We start from the raw sequence: 19207 nt of genomic DNA, 5'->3' as shown, positions 1-19207 counted from the left end.
TTGGCAGATTTTTCAACAGAAACTCTGCAGGCCAGAAGGGAGTGGCATGATATACTTAACGTGATGAAAGGAAAAAAACCTCCAACCAAGGTTACATTACCCAGCAAGGCTCTCATTCAGATTTGAAGGAGAAATCAAAACCTTCACAGATAAGCAAAAGTTGAGAGAATTCAGCAACACTAAACCAGCCTTACAACAAATACTAAAGGGACTTCTATAGGCAGAAAAGAACAAGAAAAGAAGGAAAGAAAAAAGACCAGCAAAAACAAATCCAAAGTAATTAATAAAATGGAAATAAGAACATACATATCAATAATTACTTTAAATGTGAATGGACTAAATGCCCCAACCAAAAGATATAGACTGGCTGAACGGATACAAAAACAAGACCCATATATACGCTGTCTTCAAGAGACCCACTTCATGTCTAGGGACACATACAAATTGAAAGTGAGAGGATCGAAGAAAATATTTCATACAAATGGGGATCAAAAGAAAGCTGGAGTAGCAATACTCATATCAGGCAAAATAGACTTAAAAATGAAGAATATTTTAAGGGACAATGAAGGACATTACATAATGATCAAAGGATCAATCCAATAATAAAATATAACAATTTTAAATGTCTACTCACCCAACATAGGGTCACCACAATATATAAGGCAACTGCTAACAACCTTAAAAGGACAAATCAACAACAACACAATCATAGTCAGGGACTTTAGCACCCCTCTTACAGCAATGGACAGATCAATCAGATGGAAAATCAATAAGGAAACACAGGCCCTGAGTGAAGCATTAAACCAGATGGACTTAATAGATATTTATAGGACATTTCATCCAAAAGCAACAGAATACACATTCTTCTCAAGTGCACATGGAACATTCTCTAAGAGTGATCACATCCTAGGCTACAAATCCAACCTTGGTAACTTTAAGAAAATTTAAATCATATCAAGCATCTTTTCCAACCACAACGTTATATGACTGGAAATCAACAACAAGAAAAAATCTGCAAAAAACACAAACATGTGGAGACTAAACAACATGCTACTAAACAACCTATGGATCACTGAAGAAATCAAAGAGGAAATTAAAAAATACCTGAGAGCAAATGACAATGAAGATACGACACTCCAAAACTTATGGGATGCAGCAAAAGCTGTTCTAAGAGGAAAGTTTATAGCAATACAGGCCCACCTCAGGAAACAAGAAAAAGCTCACATAAACATGCTAACTTTTCATCTAAAGCAGCTTGAGAGAGAAGAACAGACAAGACCTAAAGTTAGTAGAAGGAAAGAAATCATAAAGGAGTTCCCATCGTGGCGCAGTGGTTAACGAATCCGACTAGGAACTGTGAGGTTGCGGGTTCGGTCCCTGCCCTTGCTCAGTGGGTTAACGATCCGGCGTTGCCGTGAGCTGTGGTGTAGGTTGCAGATGCGGCTCGGATCCTGCATTGCTGTGGCTCTGGCTTAGGCTGGCAGCTACAGCTCCGATTAGACCCCTAGCCTGGGAACCTCCATATGCCGTGGGAGCGGCCCAAGAAATGGCAAAAATAAAAAATAAAAAATAAATTAAAAAAAATAAAAGTAAAATGCCAAACATATTGAGAACAATAATAAAAATTAAAAAAAAAGAAATCATAAAGATCAGAGCAGAAATCAATGAAATAGAAACAAAGAAAACCATAGAAAAGATCAACAAAATTGATAAAAACTTAGCCATACTTAGCAAGCAAAAAAGAAAGACTCAAATCAATAAAATTAGAAATGAAATGGGAAAAGCAACAACGGACATCACAGAAATAGAAAGGATCATAAGAGACTACTATTTGCAACTATATGCCAATAAAACAGAAAACCTAGAAGAAATGGACAAATTCTTAGAAAAGTACAATCTTCCAAGTCTAAATCAAGATGAAATAGAAAAGATGAATGCACCCATCACAATAACTGAAAGAAACTTTGATTAAAAAACTTCCAACAAACAAAAATCCAGGACCAGATGGCTTCACAGGTGAATTCAATCAAATATTTAAATTGCAGAGGAACGGATACTCTCAAACTCATTCTATGAGACCAGCATCGCCCTGCTTCCAAAACCAGACAAAGATATCACAAAAAACAAAAACTACAGGCCAATTTTACTGATGAACATCAATGTGAAAATCCTCAACAAAATACTAGCAAACGACATCCAACAATATATTAAAAGTCTTGTACAACATGATCCAGTGGGATTTATCCCAGGGATGCAAAGGTTCTTCAGTGTTCTCAAATTCATCACTGTGATACACCACATTAACAAACTGAAGAATAAAAACCATATGATCCTCTCAACAGACGTGGAAAAAGCCTTTGACAAAATCCAACACCTATTTCTGATAAAAACCTTTCAGAAAGTGGGCATAGCAGGAACCTATCTCAACATAATAAAGCCATATATGACAAACCCACAGCAAACATCATTCTCAATGGTGAAAAGCTGAAAGAATTCCCACTGAGATCAGGAACAAGACAAGGATGTCTGCTCTCACCACTACTCTCCAACTTAGTTTTGGAAGTCCTATCCACAGCAATAAGAGAAGTAAAAGAGATAAAAGGAATCCAAATTGGAAAGGAAGAAGTAAAACTATCACTATTTGCAAATGACATGATACTACACCTAGAGAGTCCTAAAGACTCTACCAGAAAATTGTTAGAGCTCAGCCACTACTTTGGGAAAGTCACAGGATACAAAATCAATACACAGAAATCAACAGAATTTCTATACATTAACAGTGAAAGAGCAGAAAAAGAAATTAGGGAAGCAATCCCATTTACCATCACATCCAAAAGAATAAAACACCTATGAGTAAACCTATCTAAAGAGACAAAAGACCTGTACTCTGAAAACTATAAGACACTGATGAAAGAAATCAAAGATGACACAAATAGATGGACAGATATACCATGCTCGTGGATTGGAAGAGTTAATATTATCAAGATGACTATACTACCTAAGGCAATCTACAGATTCAATGCAAGCCCTATCAAATTACCAAGCACATTTTCCACAGAACTCGAACAAAATATTTTTAAGTTTGTTTGGAAGCACAAAAGACCCAGAATAGCCAAAGATATCCTGAAAAAGAAAAAATGGAGCTGAAGGGAATCAGGCTCCCAGACTTCAGACTATACTACAAAGCAACAATAATCAAAACCATATGGTAATGGCACAAAGACAGAAATAGAGATCAGTGGAACAGGATAGAAAACCCAGAATTAAACCCATGTACTTATAGCCAACCAATCTATGACAAAGGAGGCAAGACTATACAATGGAAAAAGGACAGCTTGTTCAATAAGTGGTGCTGGGGAAACCGGACAGCCACATGGAAGAGAATGAAATTAGAACACTCCATAACACCATACATAAAAAGAAACTCCAAATGGATTGAGGACCTAGATATAAGACCAGACACTCTAAAGCTCTTAGAGGAAAACAAAGGCCAAACACTCCCTGACATAAATGACAGAAACATCTTCTCAGATCCACCTCTTAGAGTTATGACAATAAAAACAAAAATAACCAATGGGACCTAAGCAAACTTCAAAGTTTCTGCACAGCAAAGGTAACCCTAAACAACACAAAAAGACAACCCACAGACTGGGAGAAAATCTTTGCAAATGAATCAACTGACAAGGGATTAATCTCCAAAATTTATAAACCCCTTCTAAAGCTCTATACCAAAAAAACAAACAGCCCCATCAAAAGATGGGCAGAATATGTAAACAGACCATTCTCCAAAGAAGACATGCAGATGGCCAAAAAACACACTCAGCATTAGAGAAATGCCAATCAAAACCATGATGAGGTACCACCTTACACCAGCCAGAGTGGCCATCATCAGAATGCTAGAAACAATAGCTATCATTTGATCCAGCAATCCCACTCCTGGGTATCTATCCAGAGAAAGCCATGACTCGCAAAGACACATGTACTCCAGTGTTCATTGCAGCACTATATACAATAGCCAAGACATGGAAACAACCTAAATGTCCATTGACAGAGGAGTGGATCCAGAAGACGTGGTACATATACACAATGGAATATTACTCAGCCATTAAAAGGAACCAAATACTGGCATTTTTAGCAACATGGATGGACCTAGAAATTATCATGTGAAGTGAAGTCAGCCATGCAATGAGACACGAACATCAAATGTTTTCACTGATATGTGGAATCTGAAAAAAGTACAGACTGAACTTCTTTTCAGAACAGATGCTGACTCACAGACATTGAAGTAAGTATGGTCTCCGTAGGAGATATTTTGTGGGGGGGGGATGTGCTTGTGTTATGGGATGGAAACCCTGTGAAATTGGATTGTTATGATCATTATACAACTAAAGATGTGATAAATTTATTTGAGTAATAAAAAGAGAAAATTAAAAAATAGATATTAAACTGCTCTTTTTGATGCAGACTGAACTCCACTTCATAAATGCATTGCTTTTCTGTGTAATCAAAAATCGTGTTTCAGAAATGAATGATCAAAATTCTAATTGCTATGGTGAAATGAATCTACATGGCCAAGAGATGTCTCTATATTACCCAGTGTCTCTTGTTCTCACTGACCACCACTGGAATAACTTCAACAACCCACCCCTTCAACCCTGGACTTACATTTGCACTTGTTAATGCTGCACATTTCTTTTTTGCTCTCTGGCTTTCAGCCATAATTGGAGTCATTATCTCCTCATCTTCTAGTTTACTATTACTCTCAACTTGTTGATGATCGAGAAAACAATATCAGACAATATGAAAAGTCAATAGAATAATTGTCTAACATGTTTTACTGAGATAGCATGCTCACTCAAGGATATTCAGGGAAAGATTGTTACTGGTCAGTTGCTTTCTTACTTGTGCGTGTGTATGTCTGATTAGTGCAATGAAATGAACCCTTAAAATGATTATTCAGTATTCCATACATATCAAATAATAATTTGTCTCTCACATTTTAAGACTCTGAGTTATTTTGTGTTATGCTTTTTGGAGTTATTCTAGTAGTTTCCTAATTGTTGGAGCAATAGAGTGCTTAAAACCAGACAGGTGTGCTTTAATTGCAGCACGAAGAGATTTGTCATGCAAAATGTTTTCTTTGTATGATTCTCAGGAGAAGACCTTTTACATCTTTATTCCTCAAACTATAGATGAGTGGATTCAGCATTGGAATGACAGTGGTATGAATACAGATGTCACCTGTGCTTGGGTCAAGGATGGTGTGTTATCAGGCTGCAAATACGTGAAAATCAGGGACCCATAGAAGATAGTCACACCCATGATGTGGGACACACAGGTGGAAAAGGCTTTCTTTCTGCCTGATGCAGAATTGATCTTCAGGATGGCTGAGGTAATGACAATATAGGTGATAATGATTGTAAGAGAGAATTAAGAATGGTGAGCCCAGCCAAAACAAAGATCTCCATTTCTGTGCTGAATGCATGCACACAGGACAGGGCCAAAAGAGCTGTGGTGTCATAGAAAAATTGATTGATGCTGGTATCACAGAATGCCAAACTGCTAATCACACAGACGGATATCAGAGAATTGGTAAAGCCTACTGTATCTAGCATTGTTCCCAGCCAGTTACACCCTTTCTGGGACATAATCACTGAATACAGTAAGGGATTTCAGGTTGTGACATAGTGGTCATAGGCACTGATCCCAGAAGAAAACACTCACTACACACAAAATCCACAAGAAAGTACATTTGAACAAAGCAGCCAATGAAGGAGATGGTTTTCTGTTTTGCCTGGAAATTCACCAGTGCCTTAGGTGTTACAGTAGAGGAATAACATACGTCAATGAATGCTAAATTGCTAAGGACAGGACATAGGGGTGTGAAGCTGAGAGTCAGTTCTGATTAACATAATCACTCCAAGTTTCCACAAAACAGTGAACAGGTAAATAAAAAGAAACATCAAGAAAAGGCTTACTTCGGATTCCTGTCATAGCACAGTGGTTAATGAATCTGACTAGGAATCATGAGGTTGCAGCTTCTATCCTGGGCCTTGTTCAGTGGGCTAAGGATCCGACATTGCTGTGAGCTCGTGTAGGTCACAGATGTGGCTCGGATCCTTCATTGCTGTGGCTCTGGCATAGGGTGGTGGCTACAGCTCAGATTTGACCCCCAGCCTGGGAACCTCCATATGCCATGGGAGCAGCCCTAGAAAAGGCCAAAAAAAAAAAAAAAAAAAAAAAAGCCAAAAAAGAAAACGCTGACTTGCAGCTCAGGGTGATTTGCAAATCCAGAGAGGATGAAGAAAGTCGCCTTGGTGAAATTTTTCCCAGTTGTGTCTATCAGCTCAGGCCTTTGACTTACCTGCCAAATAACAATAATGGAAGTTAGATAAGGCTGCAAGCCTGAATACTTGATTATCTTGACAGACTTAGCCTCCCACAATGTGATAGTGACCAATGAGATATGAATGTTAATGACATTGTGCTAATAACATATAAATTTTACTCTTCAGAGATGACATAAGAATTAAAATTTTTCAAATTCACAGTTGTGTGGAATTGGTTGCACTCAAAAATAAATCTATCTGGAATGATTTCTGATAATTTTCCTTCTAAGATCTAACAGCCTCTACCCTAGTATCACTGGACCCCAAGTCACACACATTTAAATTTACCTCCTGGAATAAATTATACTGTATTAGAAAATATAAAGTTAATTCATGAAAGTAGGATCTGTAATTTGTGAATTTAAAAATACTTTTGTGTTGCCGTCTTAAAATTTCGGCGTTTAACAGCTACTTTAAAGGATTGATTTTGGAATGGATAAGCAATGAGTTCCTTCTGTTTAGCACTGAAAACTATATATAGTCACTTATGATGGAGCATGATAATATAAGAAAAAAGAGTGGATATATTTATGTGTGACTGAGTCACCTTGCTGTATAGTAGAAAATTGACAGAACACTAGAAACCAGCTACAATGGAAAAAATAAAAATCATTATTAGTAAATAAATAAATAAAGGATTGCTTTAAGAGCTTAATAAGATCTTGGACATATTTAATAGTCCTTGGAATCAATAAAATTTGCAAAATTTTGTAAATATGTATATATACACATTTATGTATTGCATTAATATATAATATACACTATAAACTTATAAATTATATAAAACATATATAAAAAGAAGTAAGAAACACTGTGCTTATTTTCCATGCTAATGCTAAAATTCCCTAGTTTTTTTCTATCACCTATCCTTTCTTTCAATTGGTGAGATATGACCAAATGAGGAACATAATCTATATCATAGCCAAATAGTTATATATTAGTGCTTAGTAACCATGTGTGTTTCCAACATGAAAGGCATGGTTATCTATGACCTCAGGGGATAACTAATTCATTGCAATATGGTACTTTCCAAGTCAATGATAAAACACCTACAGTGAAATAAATACAACTTGTTATATTTAAAACCATAAATAATATGTAAGCTGATTACACTAGAAATTATAGAACTCACTTGCTTAGTTATACTGATATAAGTGGGCAAAAAATAATCAGAACTGAAACTAGAATGGCTTTTTTTTCTCTCTCTCAGGTTAAGGCACTTTAACCTCTGGCATTTTGCTAGAAATAGGTAACTGTTGCCCCCACCTCCCCACCGCCCCTTCCCCCCAATCCCCACAGCAGCTGGGGGTGATCCGAGGCCTTCTTAGCAACTCAGTGCCCAGATCTCTCCCTTCCCAGGACAGGGGCCCAGGGCCTTGGATTGGTGTTGTCTGGATGGGGTGGGGGGCTTTGACTGCTCACAGCAATCAACTGGCAGAGACACATAGGGCCCCCCAGCCTGCCTTTCCTGACCAGGCCCTTCCACCTCAGCTTCACCCTGCAGCGAAGCCAGGTAGTGATGCCTCTGGGGAGTGGCCCTGGTGCCCAGGACCCCGGCACAGTAGTGCCCCCACATCCCGACCATCTCCTTAGCGATCCTGCCAGTGTGTACCTCCAAGTCGGCAATCCCCAGCCCTGGACTGCACAATGCTGGCAAGGCCAAGGCTGGTCCTTTGGGCCTCAATAGGGGAGTGGTGAGCATGGGTGCTGGGGGCCTTGGTGGAGCACACTGCCCAGGGAGCATCTGACTGCTGGAGTCTAAGTAAGCACACAGTTCAGTCCAGCTCTCTCCTGGTATGTGCCGCACACTGGCAGAGCATGTGTAGGACCTACCTGGAGCCAGCCGGTGCTCCTGCCACTGCAGGTTTATGTGAGCATTTGGGAGCAGCCCCTGGCAATACAGGGTAATACATAGCCCAGGAGGATGCCTGGACTGTGCTCCACCAGGCTCAAGGCCTGGGATGCGCAGGCACCACTGGCCCTGCTGCTGAAGCTAGCATAATGTTAATGCAAGTTTATTTCAGACAATTAGCACTCTACTGGAGTAATCTTAAAGAACTTGATGTAATATTAAATATATTTAATCACTTAGTATCTCTCATGTTCACAGTGTTCCTTTTTGTCCATTCTTTCCTTTAACTAGTATTTAGTCAATGGCAGCATTTTTGCCTTGCCTGTCATTAAAGGCACTTTTCTTAAAACTTGCTGGAATATACAGGCTTTTGTAAAAAGAAAAAGTTTCTCAATATTAGAAACACACATGCACACACGCAATAATGAAGAGGATGTTAAAATTAGACTTACCTGGAATTTAGTCTACAAAAGGAAACTTCTTTCCCTTTCAGCTCTCTGTTGGCTATTTTCAGGGTTATGTTCAGACAACAAGAAGAGAAAACACTGTGCAATATTTGTGAAATTCACCATATATTTTGGCCTTAACTATGTTGGGCTCAACAATTCTGAATCCTGTCAATTCTCAATAGAATAGCTTGAATTTGATGTTATTGCTGCTGATATTGTTAACACAGAACTCTATCTTTTATATAATGGACACCTGAAGATATTAGGAAGTTGATGGAAAAATTGTTGGTGGTTTTGATGACAGTTATGGATAATACATATACTACATTCCATTGATAGAATAAAATTAAGAGCCAAATTAACAAAGTATTTTGTGTGCCTTCTCAAGATTAAAATCAATTTTTTACCTCAAATTTAGATTTGTACTGAGGATTAATTTTTTTGGTAGTGAAATTCTAAAACAGTCCCATAACAAAAGATTGTCTTCTGAAACCTAGAGTTAAGCAATCTTTGTATACATGCAACTCTTTTAAACTCAAAAAATTAAATCATAAAGGAATTGGTCAGTTAGCATGTTTGATCTCTTGAGATTTGTATTTTAATTGTACCCCAAGGTTTATTTTTAATTTGCCTGGGATACACCTGCAATGGATATGTTTGGAAATAAATATTCCTTCCTTTTTTGTATTTCAGTGTAAATGTCCATAGATATAGTAAAAACTGCAGTTAACACAGTTTTAAAAATTTATATTTATTTTGATATTTCATATGTTATCACACACATATGTAACACATTTTATAAAACATTATGAAATGTAAATGAGATACATGGTATTTGAGGATATCAGATAACCACTGCCTCTGCCTGGCTGCCAAAATAAACTTTCCTATCAAAAAGAAGTGAGGGAGAGAGGACAAGAGGGCGGAGGAGTAGGGGGACACGCTTGCCCTCTCCCACAAACACAACAAAAAAAGCACATCTACAGAATAAATGACTCGCACAGAACAGCAACCAATCGCTGGCAGAGGAACTTAAACTCCAATAATGGCAAGAAGTTCGTGACATTATTGGGCAGAATGGGAGAAAAGAGGAGATTGAGAGAAGGTGAATCCGAGCAGGACAGGCGCTCCCGAAAGGGAACTGCAGAGGAGAAAGGGATCCCGCACCCTGGAAAGTCACCTACCAGGGGAAAGATCAAACGAACCGGAGGAATCTCCAGATGCAGAGAAGAGTGTAGCAGTAAGTTGGAGTATGGAAAAGCCAATCAAGAACCCAATGGACCATCTGAACTACGGGCACAGTCACCAAAAATTGAAACGTCTGGGTGGGGGCTGGGCACCGAGACCTTGCCTCCGAAGGTTAATCCCTGAGAAAGGGCTGGGGGACGCCTGGGGGGGGGGCTGGGCACCGAGACCTCAGCTCCAGAGATTAGTCCCCGGGCTAGGGGGGCAGGGAAGAGCGGAAACTGCTTGGGAGGTCTAGAAACCATTTGACTGGGCAGAGACTGCCTGGGAGACTAGAAAACAAAGCTGTCGCAGAGGAAGGGAGCAATACTCTGGGAGCGGGGAAGTGGAAAGCCGCATCAGAGGGAACCTGGGAGAAGAGCCTGGTCTGCGCCCATGCTGGGGAGGGGAGAGAAGGAGGGGTGGGTCCCCATAGAATACCCCCCACGCCACAGCAAGCTTACAGGCCCGCTAGCTAGCTGAAAGCTGTGCTTCCCAGTGCATCCCCTCCCCCCACCCCCGCCACGCCCTACGCTCTCACCGGACCTGGGGCTGCCTGCCATCCAGGAGGGCTGGCCTCAACAATTGCCTGAAGCCTACCACCACAGGGGCTGTCGCTGCACAGGCCTGCTTGCCCTTTGGAGGGGATACACTTCCACAGAGCAGCACCAAACACCACCAGCCCCCAAGAAAAGGCCTGCAGCCCAGAAAAGCTAGAACAATCTTCGCCAGGCTGTGAATAGATCGGCCTAATTCTCGGACGGTTTTTCTGAGTCGGGTTGCCCCGGGGAGGAGCCTCTTGGGTCTCCAACGGCCCTGCTACCTGCCCAAGCTCCCAGGGGGTGCCCCACTCCTGAGGAATAGCTGCTCAGCACCACCAGCCCCCTGGAAGAGCCCCTGCAGCCCAGAAAAGCTGCAACAAGCTCGTCCAGACTGTGAAAAGATCCGCTTACATTCTCAGGCTGTCCTTCTGAGTCGGGCTGCCCTAGGGAAGAGCCTCTTAGGTTCTCAGTGACCCAGATAACTGTTCCAGCCCCCAGGGGGTGATGCACCCCTGAAGAGCAGCTGCCCAACACCGCCAACCCCCTGCAAGAACCCCACAGCCTAAAAACACCAGAGCAAGCTCTGCATGACCAAGTGAAATCTGCTACCATCGTGGTGTGGACCTCCCAGTCCTGTCTGCCCTCAGGAAGTCCTCCTTTTCTTCAAAGAAACACTGTTAGCCCCATCAACACTCCAGAAAAGCCACATTGCCTCAAAAAAGATTGACCAACAATGCCAGCCCTCAGGGAATATTCCACGGCAGTGACAAGGCAAACACTGCCCGATAACGGAGAGTACAACTCCCTCAGGAGAAAGAAAACAACAAGCAAGATGAAGAAGCTGAGAAACCACCCCCAGTCAAACCAACAGGAGAACACACCTAAAACAGTCAACGATGAAACAGATCTCGGCAGTCTGACAGACCTGGACTTCAAAAGAGAAATACTGAAAATACTGAAGGAATTAAGAGAAGATATGAACAGTAATGCAGACACCCTCAGAAAGGAACTAGAAAATAAAAGGAGGAGCCAAGAAAAACTAGAACATTCATTTGCAGAGATGCAAACTGAACTAGGGGCAGTAAAAACAAGAATGAATAATGCAGAAGAACAAATCAGTGATATGGAAGATAGAATAATGGAAATCACTCAATCCAGTCAACAGACAGAAAACCGAATCAAAAAACTGGAAAGCAATATAAGAGACCTATGGGATAATATAAAGCGGGCCAATCTACGCATAATAGGAATTCCAGAAGGAGTAGAAAAAGATAAGGGGATGGAAAATATATTTGAAGAAATTATCGATGGAAACTTCCCAAGTCTAAAGGATACTGGATTCAAGATACAATAAGCACAGAGGGCCCCAAACAAACTGAATCCAAACAGACCCACACCAAAACACATCGTAATAAAAATGGCAAAAGTTAGTGATAAAGAGAGGATCCTAAAGGCAGCAAGAGAAAAACAGAATGTTACCTACAAGGGAACCCCCATAAGAATATCAGCTGATTTCTCTACAGAAACACTACAGGCCAGGAGGGAATGGCAAGAGATATTTAAAGTGCTAACAGGAAAAAATATGCAACCTAGAATACTTTATCCAGCAAGAATATCATTTAAAATAGAAGGGGAAATAAAAATTTTTCCCGACAAACAAAAACTTAAAGAATACAGCAACACAAAACCCAGGTTAAAGGAAATATTGAAAGGGCTTCTCTAAACCAAAAAGAAAGGAAGGAAAGGGAAGAAAAAAGAAAAGGAAACCAAAAAACGAAGAAGAGGAAGAACTAGGACTGAGGAAACCGCAATCAGCAGTCACTCAAATAAGCCAGCATACAGATTTAATCATGAACATGCTTCAAACAAAATAAAATTAAAAAGAATAAAATAAAAAAGAGTCATCAAAACCATAAAATGTGGGCAAGGAATGTTAGGAGGTAAATAACCCTTTTTGTTTGTATGTATGTCTCTCTTCTTAATTTTAATATAGTAATGAAGTGTTTGAACTTACAGGACCATCAGGCTAAAACACACAATTATGGGAAGGGGTTAGCATACTTAAAAAACAGGGCAACCACAAGCCAAAACCAAATATTGCATTTGCAAAAAATGAAAAAAAAAATACACTCAAGCAGATAACAACAGGAGACCATCCAACCAAAAAAAAAAAAAAAAAAAAAGAAAGGAAGAATGGAGAACCATAGAATCAACTGGAACACAAGGTTCAAATGGCAATAAATAATCATCTATCAATTATCACCTTAAATGTCAATGGACTGAATGCCCCAATCAAAAGACACAGAGTGGATGAGTGTATAAAAAGGCAAAAACCTTCAATATGCTGCCTACAAGAAACTCACCTTAGGACAAAAGATACATATAGATTGAAAGTGAAAGGGTGGGGAAAAATATTTCACGCCAATAGACATGACAGAAAAGCAGGAGTCGCAACGCTCATATCAGACAAAATAGACTTTAAAACAAAAGACATAAAGAAAGACAAAGGAGGACACTATTTAATGATTAAGGGATCCATCCAAGGAGAGGATGTTACTATCATCAACATATATGCCCCAAATCCAGGAGCACCCAGATACATACAACAAATATTAACGACATAAAGGGAGATATTGATGAGAATACAATCATAGTAGGAGACCTAAATACCCCCCTCACATCAATGGACAGATCCTCTAGACAGAAAACCAATAAAGCAACAGAGATCTTGAAGGAAACAATAGAAAAGTTAGACTTCATTGATATCTTCAGGACACTACATCCAAAAAAAGCAGAATACACATTCTTCTCAAATGCTCATGGAACATTCTCAAGAATCGACCACATTTTGGGACACAAAGCGAATCTCAATAAATTTAGGAGCATAGAAATTATCTCAAGTATCTTCTCTGACCACAATGCCATGAAATTAGAAATCAACCATGGGAAAAGGAAAGAGAAAAAACCTACTACATGGAGACTAAACAACATGCTACTAAAAAAACCAATGGGTCAATGAAGAAATCAAGAAGGAAATTAAAAACTACCTTGAAACAAATGATAATGAAGACACAACCTCTCAAAATCTATGGGATGCTGCGAAAGCAGTGCTCAGAGGGAAATTTATAGCAATACAGGCCTTTCTCAAAACAGAAGAAAGATCCCAAATTGACAACTTAACCCTCCACCTAAATGAATTAGAAAAAGAAGAACAAAAAAGTCCTAAAGGCAGCAGAAGGAAGGAAATTATAAAGATCAAAGAAGAAATCAATAAAATAGAGACTCAAAAATCAATAGAGAAAATTAATAAAACCAAGAGCTGGTTCTTTGAAAAGGTGAACAAAATTGACAAACCCCTGGCCAGACTCACTAAAAAGAGGAGAGAAAGAACCCAAATAACCAAAATTATAAATGAAAAAGGAGAAATCACAACGGATACTGCAGAAATACAAAAAACCATAAGAGAATACTATGAACAACTATACAGCAACACGTTTGACAATCTGGAAGAAATGGACAATTTTCTAGAATCTTACAGCCTGCCAAAACTGAATCAAGCAGAAACAGACCAACTGAACAGACCGATCTCTAGAAATGAAATGGAAGAGGTCATGAAATCACTCCCTACAAATAAAAGTCCAGGACCAGATGGCTTCACAGGTGAATTCTATCAAACATATAAAGAGGAATTGGTGCTCATCCTCCTTAAACTCTTTCAAAAGGTTGAAGAAGAAGGAATACTCCCAAAGACATTCTATGAGGCCACCATCACCCTCATTCCAAAACCAGACAGAGATACCACCAAAAAAGAAAACTATCGCCCAATACCATTGATGAATATAGATGCAAAAATTCTCAACAACATCTTAGCCAACCGAATCCAACAACATACCAAAAAAATTATACACCATGACCAGGTTGGGTTCATCCCAGGTGCACAAGGATGGTTCAACATACGCAAATCAATCAGCATCATACACCACATTAACAAAAGAAAAGTCAAAAATCATATGATCATCTCAATAGACGCAGAAAAAGCATTTGACAAAGTTCAACATCCATTCATGATCAAGACCCTCGCCAAAGTGGATATAGAGGGAACACTGCTGAACATAATCAAAGCCATTTATGATAAACCCACAGCAAATATAATCCTCAATGGGGAAAAACTGAAAGCCTTCTCACTCAAATCTGGAACAAGACAGGGATGCCCACTCTCACCACTGCTCTTCGACATAGTTTTGGAAGTCCTAGCCACAGCAATGAGACAAACAAAAGAAACAAAAGGCATCCATATAGGAAGAGAAGAGATCAAACTGTCACTGTATGCAGATGACATGATACTATACCTAGAAAACCCTAAGGACTCAACCCCCAAACTCCTTGAACTGATTAATAAATTCAGCAAAGTGGCAGGATATAAGATTAACATTCAGAAGTCAGTTGCATTTCTGTATACCAGCAATGAAACTTTAGAAAAGGAATACAAAAATACGATACCTTTTAAAATTGTACCTCACAAAACCAAATACCTCGGAATACACCTGACCAAAGAGGTAAAGGACCTATATGCTGAGAACTATAAAACTTTAATCAAAGAAATCAAAGAAGATGTAAAGAAATGGAAAGATATTCCATGTTCATGGATTGGAAAAATCAATATTGGAAAAATGGCCATCCTACCCAAAGCAATCTACAGATTCAATGCAATCCCTATCAAATTACCCATGACATTGTTCACACAACTAGAACAAACAATCCAAACATTTATATGGAACCACAAAAGACCCAGAATCGCCAAAGCAATCCTGAGAAACAAAAACCAAGCAGGAGGCATAACCCTCCCAGACTGCAAGAAATACTACAAAGCCACAGTCATCAAAATGGTGTACTACTGGTATCAAAACAGACAGACAGACCAATGGAACAGAATAGAGAATCCGGAAATAAACCCTGACACCTATGGTCAATTAATCTTTGACAAGGGAGGCAAGAACATAAAATGGGAAAAAAGAAAGTCTATTCAGCAAGCATTGCTGGCAAACCTGGACAGCTGCATGCAAAGCAATGAAACTAGAACACACCCTCACACCATGCACAAAAATAAACTCCAAATGGCTGAAAGACTTAAATATACGACAGGACACCATCAAACTCCTTTAAGAAAACATAGGCATAACACTCTCTGACATCAACATCATGAATATTTTCTCAGGTCAGTCTCTCAAAGCAATAGAAATTAGAGCAAAATTAAACCCATGGGACCTCATCAAACTGAAAAGCTTTTGCACAGCAAAGGAAACCAAAATGAAAACAAAAAGACAACTTACAGAATGGGATAAAATAGTTTCAAATGATGCAACTGACAAGGGCTTAATCTCTAGAATATATAAGCAACTTATACAACTCAACAGCAAAAAAGCCAATCAATCAATGGAAAAATGGGCAAAAGACCTGAATAGACATTTCTCCAAAGAAGATATTCAGATGGCCAGCAAACACATGAAAAAATGCTCAACATCGCTGATTATATGAGAAATGCAAATCAAAACTACCATGAGATACCACCTCACACCAGTCAGAATGGCCATCATTAATAAATCCACAAATAACAAGTGCTGGAGGGGCTGTGGAGAAAAGGGAACCCTCCTTCACTGCTGGTGGGAATGTAAACTGGTACAGCCACTATGGAGAACAGTTCGGAGATACCTTAGAAATCTATACATAGAACTTCCATATGACCCTGCAATCCCACTCTTGGGCATCTATCCGGACAAAGCTCTACTTAAAAGAGACACATGCACCCACATGTTCATTGCAGCACTATTCACAATAGCCAGGACATGGAAACAATCCAAATTTCCATCAACAGATGATTGGATTTGGAAGATGTAGTATATATACACAATGGAATACTACTCAGCCATAAAAAAGAATGATATAATGCCATTTGCAGCAACATGGATGGAACTAGAGAATCTCATCCTGAGTGAAATGAGCCAGAAAGACAAAGACAAATACCATATGATATCACTTATAACTGGAATCTAATATCCAGCACAAATGAACATCTCCTCAGAAAAGAAAATCATGGACTTGGAGAAGAGACTTGTGGTTGCCTGATGGGAGGGGGAGGGATCGGGAGCTTGGGCTTATCAGACACAACCTAGAATAGATTTACAAGGAGATCCTGCTGAAGAGCATTGAGAACTATGTCTAGATACTCATGTTGCAACAGAACAAAGGGTGGGGGAAAAACTGTAATTGCAATGTATACATGTAACGATAACCTGACCCCCTTGCTGTACAGTGGGAAAATAAAAAAAAAAAAGTAGTGAGCTTTCCTATCTGATTTAATGGTGTTAATATACATTGAAATTATGTTACCACCTATGTCAGTAAATCATATATGTATTTAGTTTTAATGCAGGTATTCAGTGACTTTTATTTGACTGTGCCTAATGTTACACACACAAAATGATTAGCTGAAGAGAAGTATACCATCTATGAAAATAAAAAAAAAACTTAAATGCAATTTTCTTATTTATAGCTCATGACAAACACCTCAATCAAAATTCTCTGTCGTGTGATTCCCCAAAATCACTCAGGTAGATGCAAATATACAGCATGATCCCAAATTTAGTTGAAAGTATGGCTCACCCTTGAGAGGTTCTCTATGGTGTCCTTGATTAATTGTTTTAATGAGAAAAATGTAATTTTCTTGAAGACTTTACTGGAAAATACTTTGGAAGAAGTTTTGATACCCTAATATTATAAGCTACAATAATTTATTTTAATAAAAGTTGTGTTTTGGAAATAATTTTCAAGAATCTTATTTAAATCAAAGAAGACCTCAGTCAATAAATCTAAAAAGAATAACTGTGTTCTGGTGAGTTGTTCAACTAAGTGTAATACTTTTATTCTGATGTGGGAAATTCAGAAATCATCAATATTTTTGGCAGAGAAACACCTTTGCAAATCCAGGAGCAGTACAATAGTATACGTTTAGTTCAGTTAAGAATAAAGAGTTACTCAAATCTATTACTTACATTTTAAAGACTGTTGGAATGCATTTGTCTTTGAATGTTCCTTCTGTAATTTACTTGATGGATATTCAAGTAATATTACCTGTTCATGACTTCAAAAAATATTTTAGGAAAAGAGTAAAAAGAAACCCATAAAACTGTAGGGAAATATACCAGACTTTGCATTAGAATTTTGAGTTTAAAACCAGTTAGGTGGAAGCAAGTTTGAGCAGTAATATAACTTCGATTTATGGATTAATCACCAACATTGTCTGGAAGAGTTTTGCCAGGAATCTGACATTAAAAAATTGTGATGTCTAAAATCTGATGGGGTAGAGGACAATGTGGTCAATGTGATGAAGACATGAAGTTATAAAAATGTGTTTTATTCAAAAATGAGCAAAATCACTGCTGTGAGTTAAACAAAAGGAGTATCAATTAAAGATTGGGTGATATAGCAACATTAGACATTATGGAAATCCAGACAGAAGGGTTAAGATTTCAAGTAATTTGAAAGGAGGTAATTTTGAAAATGTGTACAAATCTAACTCTAAGCACAAATCTAAAATAAAATTTAATGAAAGATAGTCCTGAAGGGTGGGCATAGGCAGGCTAAATAAAGATGATTGTTACCTAGGTAAGTAGATGGTGGGAGCTAGGGATAAAGATGGGAGCACTTTTTGAAGAATACTTTCACTTAGTCCTAACTGCCTTTCTCAAAACCTGAACCTGAGAAGAAAAGCAAATCATATAAATCCAGAAAAAGTTAGGGAAGAGAATTGGAGAAAAGAAAGTTTATGCATGGCTGCTCTGAGATGATAATAGAGATGTGTATCCAAGAATAAAGCTTTAGAATTGAAACAGGAAAGACAGCTATTTCCTCTATGTCTCTGCAATATTTTTTCCATGTCATATTCTCTATTTGCATCACTTCATATTTCTAAAGTTATAAATGGTACTGCATTCTAGGGTATTTTACAGTCATATATTTGAAATTCAAAGTATACTTATTTAAAAACAGAATTAGAAATATAGGAAGAGAAGAAATTAAATTTGAGGTGACATGTACTACATGTGCAATTAATCTTAGATGTTTACAAAATAGCTACCTAAAGTTGTGACATATAAAATTGTACAATAAAAATAAATGCTTACACTATTATCATATCTCTATAGATTAGTGAATGAGTTGCAGAAAGATTAAACAGCTTCTCAGAGACACATATTAATAGGTGGCTTAGGCCAAATTTGAACCCAGGTTGACCAAGATCTTTACAAGATGTCATTCCTAGTCTCTAGAAGATGCAACAAATGGCCTATTAACAAGGTTAAGCCAGTTGATGGACTCATTACAAGGATGTTAAACTGGGGCTTGTCTGATGGTTGGAGAGAAAAAGTGACAAGAAAAACTGAGGAAAAGTGAGAGCATTGTGAAAACATCTTGGCCAATTAAAATGGCCAGAGCAAACATAGGAATTTGGAGCCATAGTCAACAATTTTAATTAAATGGATCTATTTCAAAAAACATTATTTATTTATTTATTTATATTCCCACTGTACAGCAAGGGGGTCAGGTTCAAAAAACATTTATGCGAAGGGAAGTGGGAAATAGCTAAGATGAGCAAATTCAAAGAGGTCCGTTCCCTGAGCCACTCCTGATGCTCAGATCATTCTCGTCCATCCTCAACCTGACCCTCCATCAGGACCCAAACTTACTCCCCCACAA

The 19207-nt window shown here is 38.5% G+C and overlaps 1 pseudogene; it reads right to left on the bottom strand.

The window, feature by feature from the left end:
• Positions 1–5122: 5122 nt before the first annotated feature.
• Positions 5123–19181, bottom strand: LOC106508576 (olfactory receptor 8I2-like; annotated as a pseudogene).
• Between the last annotated feature and the right edge of the window lie 26 nt (positions 19182–19207).

This window comes from Sus scrofa, chromosome 10 (genome assembly GCF_054392235.1).
Source record: "Sus scrofa isolate SSC_HxYL_T2T_F1_AM1 chromosome 10, Sscrofa_HxYL_maternal_Yorkshire_Landrace_v2.0, whole genome shotgun sequence".
In the NCBI taxonomy this organism is placed as follows: Eukaryota; Metazoa; Chordata; class Mammalia; order Artiodactyla; family Suidae; genus Sus; species Sus scrofa.
This window is presented reverse-complemented; position numbering and strand designations above follow the sequence as displayed.